This window comes from Macrobrachium nipponense, chromosome 15 (genome assembly GCF_015104395.2).
Source record: "Macrobrachium nipponense isolate FS-2020 chromosome 15, ASM1510439v2, whole genome shotgun sequence".
Classification (NCBI taxonomy): domain Eukaryota; kingdom Metazoa; phylum Arthropoda; class Malacostraca; order Decapoda; family Palaemonidae; genus Macrobrachium; species Macrobrachium nipponense.
In genome coordinates this window covers 81,025,362-81,030,617 of record NC_087208.1, presented here as the reverse complement: position 1 = coordinate 81,030,617, position 5,256 = coordinate 81,025,362, and positions in this window count along the sequence as shown.

Here is a 5,256-nt window from a genome sequence, read left to right as displayed (position 1 = left end):
TATCTCTGAGATGATATATATATATATATATATATATATATATATATATATATATATATATATATACATATATATATATATGTATATATATATATCTATATATATATATATATATATATATATATATATATCATATATATATATTATATATATATATATATATATATATATATATATATATGTTTCGGACCAAGGACGGAAACTGGCAGAGGGTAGCAAGGGGAGTCGTACGTCCTCTCTTATTTCTTGACTGACACCTAACTGCCTGACCCTCAAGGGGACGCCTGGGCTTCTCTCTCTCTCTCTCTCTCTCCTCTCTCTATATATATATAATATTATATATATATATATATTATATATATATATATATATATATATATATAGAGAGAGAGAGAGAGAGAGAGAGAGAGAGAGAGAGAGAGAGAGAGAGAAGCCCAGGGCGTCCCCTTGAGGGTTAGGCAGTTAGGTGTCAGTCAAGAAATAGAGAGGACGTACGACTCCCCTTGCTACCCTCTGCCAGTTTCCGTCCTTGGTCCGAAACCCGGGGTTTCTGTAGATTTTAGTTTCATTTTCACCTGGGCCCTTGTGTAACTTCATTAGAATATAAAACTGGTGTTAAATTAGTCACTCAGTGTTTGATTTCTGCATGCCCCACAGTAACTTACAGACCCACGCTACCCAGGTCGAGTTTATAATTTATGTGTCAGGTGTGGAGTGTTGTGGTGTGTCGTAATTCTTGTACAATGCGCTAATTGATCAATCATTAGCCAACTGTGGGTCATTGTGGTTATGCCCACTCAATGATTAAGCGCAGAAGTGAAAAACAGCGAGGTATAATGATGTATAATACCCAAAGCAAGAGGGCCCACATGACTGACAGCAATGACGAGGGTGCAAGAGATGCTAGAGGGGTAGAAGTTAGCCTGGTAAGGAGTGAGGTAAATCATGATATAAACGAGCAAATTGTGCTTACTAAAGCGTTCATGGAATGGAGACAGTGTAGGGGCACGAACCAGACAAACGCGAGTGACGTCAAAGATTGCAATACCACCCCCAGCACAGGCCATTGTAGTGCCTGCCAGTGTAGTGGCGAAATTTCCCGTCCCAATATTACACATTCCCAAGTTTTAACATTCTAGATCCAAGGAGGGCTTCTTGTCAATCGAAGCCTTCGTTGACCACTTGAAAAGTGCTACTGAGGGCTGGACCAACACACAGAGGATTATGCAGGCCACCACAAAGATGATTGGCGCTGCAGCCCAGGAAATGATGTCTCTGAGGTGCAAAGTGAAGAGTTGGAAAGTGTACAAAAGCTTCCTTATTCAGAATTTCGCCCTGGACATAGACGAAAGAAGAGAAATGTGGGCGAGCTATCATCCAGAAATCCAGGTAGGAGAGACCATTTCAATGGATTATGACAGTATGGCACCGGAGACTGAACGGTCAGAGGAGAACAGAGAGAACTTCTGTTGATGGATGATGATTAGGACCCTCCCCAGCTCTGTAGCTGAATTTCTGTTGGATAAAGTGCTGGATAAAGAAGTATCACAAAAGGGGGAGGGAAGGACGCCATCCTGACCCCCATACATCGTCACCGTCGCCAATCCTTCCAAAACACGAAAACACGCTCTACCCACCCCATCCAAGTCCAGAGGAGCTGGCCCCAATGCCAAGCGACAGAGGGGAACCAAGGAAAGGGGGAGCATGGATACAACTAGGGTACTCTGCTGGCAGTGCGGGAGAAGGGGTCACTTGCATGCCCAATGCCCCTCCTTCAGACAGTGTTCAAAAACGGCACTACACCAAATTGCAGCCCCCTCCCATAAGAGGGAGGGGAAGGCTGCAAGGAAGAGGAGGAAGGCGTGTGCCAATAAACAGTCCCCCTCCAGCACTCCAAGGGCCAGCGGCAGCAGTGACACCAGAGGAGCGGCAGTAGGTCCGGTTGGAGTAATGGTACCTCCAGCCAACAAATAGGTGGGGACCTCCCCCTGCCCATGAGTGCTCCTACTGCCCGCGGGGTGAGTGCATCTCTAGGGGAGGCCAGAGGGACGTCTCCTTGCCGCCCTCCCTCTCACGAGAGAGGAAATGTAGCTGTACCTATTCTAGAGGTGGGAATAGACTCGTAAAACCATAGCGCGCTATTAGACATTGGGGCATGTGTCTCTTTGATCGAGGAACGCTCAGTGACGGTCGCCATTTTGGCATCAAAAGGGTGTCTAACATTGCACAGTGCAAGTGGGCATACCATCATGTTGCAGAGAACATAGCAACAAGCCATTTCCCTTGGCAGACGAGTGTTGACTCACAAACTATGTGGTACCTACCACCCACATACCTGTGGTTCCCATTATAGTGGGAATCAGGTTCGTGACCGGGCACAGAGTGGTTCTCCTTTGTGCAATGGGAGGAGGAGGAGTGGGAGGGGCAATGCCTGTAGGAGGGGGCCAATACCAACGGATTCCCATAATGGGGGAAACCAAAGCAGCTGTCTGAGATACCCTGGCTGCCATGGGGGATACAGAAGTTGTGCCCACCAGCCCTGAGGTAGGGGAGGTAATCCCTCCTGCCTATCTCTACTCCCTTCATCTTGTCCTAGCAAGGAAGCAACAAGAGGGAACGTTGGTATATATAAATCCACATAGAAAATGGGCAGACTTTATGTTGATGGCAAATCAAATGTCCCTTTTGTAAATGTGAGTAGTAGTAGGTTAGAATTAAGTAACAAGTCTCTCTGTGATTTAGAAGTGTGTTCCCTTGTAGAAGACAATAACACAGTGTCGGCCTTTCCTACACAGAGTCAAGGTCACAGGGAACTCCATCTTAGAAAATTAATGCAAACAGCTGTTAAAGCAACACTTTTGAATTACTGCAGTTGTGTAGGAGAAATATTAAGAGAATATCAAGACACGAAAGTGATAGGAGAAGAGCCTCCAGGGAGAATTAATAAGAAACCTTTTAAAATAGAAACAGATAATCCCCCTGCCTGTCATGAACAAGTAATTGGGTAAAAGATAGAACGAATGCTAGAGCAGGGTATCATTCAAGAAAGTGAGTCTCCCTGGGCTTCTCCGATCATTTTAGTTTAGAAAATAGATGGCTCTATCAGGCTCCATGTTGACTATAGACGATTAATGCCATTACCAAGGATAATGCCTATCCATTGCCCTCAATCAAAGAGCTTTTACTTAAAGTAAGAGCAAATTTTTCTCCACATTGGATCTTCAGTCAGGCTATCATCAAATCCCCCTTGATAATGAGAGTAAAGAGAAAACGGCCTTTATAGAGAATAATCAGCTATATGAATATAATTTCCTTCCTTTTGGGTTAAAGAATGCTCCAGCTCATTTTTTGCGAGTAATGATGGAAGTTTTAGCCTCTATAATTAGCCTTGGAGTTTTTGTATATTTAGACGATATCATTGTAGTTGGTGCTACTATAGAGGAGCATAAGCTAACCTGATAAAAGTTTTGGAAGCATTAAGGTGTCATAGGAGGGAAATAAATTTAGAAAAATGTAAGTTTTTCCAGGCTGAAGTAGAGTTTTTGGGGCACCTAGTAACTTCCCAAGGCCTTAAGCCTTGTGCCAACAAACTTGTTGCAATTAAAGAGTTTCCAAGACCAAAACATGCGAAAGATGTAGCCAGCTTCCAGGGACTCACGGGTTACTATCGGAAGTTCATTAGTAACTTCAGACAGATAGCGAGACCATTACATGCATTAAGGAAGCAACCTGATTTCCAATGGGGTGAGAGAGAGGAAGAAGCTTTTCAGAAATTAAAAGATGTCCTAGTGAACGACAAACTCTTGACTTATCCGAGGTTCGATCACCCTTTTTTAGTGACTACAGGTGCGAGTGATATTGCGATAGCAGGAGAAATCTCTCAGATTGACGATGAAGGTAATGAATGACCAGTTTGTTTTGCATCACTCACATTAAAAGGAGCAGAGAAAAATTATAGTACCGTTGATCGAGAGGCTTCGGCGGTCTTACGGTTGCTGGAAAGACACCGCTATTTTTTGCTGGGACACAAAATAAAGATTTTCATAGGTAATCAACCATTAACGTACCTGCTTCAGAAGAGCGAGATTACAAATCGCCAAGCTCATTGGATCAAGTGAATTTTAGAGTTTGACATCATAAAGATTGAATATATTCCAGGGAAAAGTAATAGGGTGGTGGATGCTCTCTCCAGGAACGTCATAAGAACGACAAAAGAAACCTCATGGTGTTGGTGGCACAAGCACTGCAGGCAATAGTGCCAGCAACGTTGCGACAGTTCCAAACAATTACAGTCAATCAAACGTAAGCACAAAGGGCAGAAAACAGGAATCTCGCAAGCACTCACAGGTGAGTGGGAGTGGCCGAGGCGGTAACTGGTTGAATGCAGGTGGAACTCCGTCCAGGGGATTCCAGAATAAATGCCCGGAGAATGAAAGTCTGGTGATTTTTGTGGTTGGAGTGTGCGAGAGTTGGTTGAAAATCAGGGGTCTGAAGCCTGGATTAGCGAAATCAAGGCTTGTGTGGGAGTTGAGAGCAACGAGTTCCCAAGTTTTGTGCATTTGTCAAAAGACGTGTTCTTCATTGAAGAAGACGTCTTGTTATGTAAATATGAAAAAGAGCCAGTGATATCCGAGCCTGAGTTGTTCTTCCTCGAGCTTTAGTAGAGAGAGCCATGCACACGATTCATGTTAGCCCTTATGCTGGACATGTAGGCATAGAAAGATCTCTTAAAAGAGCCTGCGAGCACTTCTTTTGGGTTGGCATGTGTAGAGACATAACTAGATTTGTAAGTAATTGTCATGTGTGTAATACGATGAAAAGGCACCAAACTGTGATTCCAAAGGCCCAATTGTGGCCTATGGTGCCAGTAAAGTGGGATAGAGTGCATATGGATGTGGTAGGACCACTACCTACAGTGCAAGGACACCCTAGATATATTTGTGTATTTGTGGATGCGTCCACGCGTTTCACATGTGTACGCAATGATAGACAAATTCGCAAAAGAAGTGGCTAGAGCGTTGCATTCCCTTGTAAGCTGATTCGGGTATCCTAGAATCCTTGTGTCGGACAACGGCCCTGAGCTTGTAAATTAGATAATTCGCAAATTTACAGCCCTCTCACAAGAAGACCTTGTCACCATTGCGGCTTATTGGCTGTCTGCTAACAGACTCATTGAGTCGCACAACAGAGAAGTAATAGACATGTTAAAATATCTCATCATGGATAATCTGACTTAATGGCCGTCGCTGTTGCAGA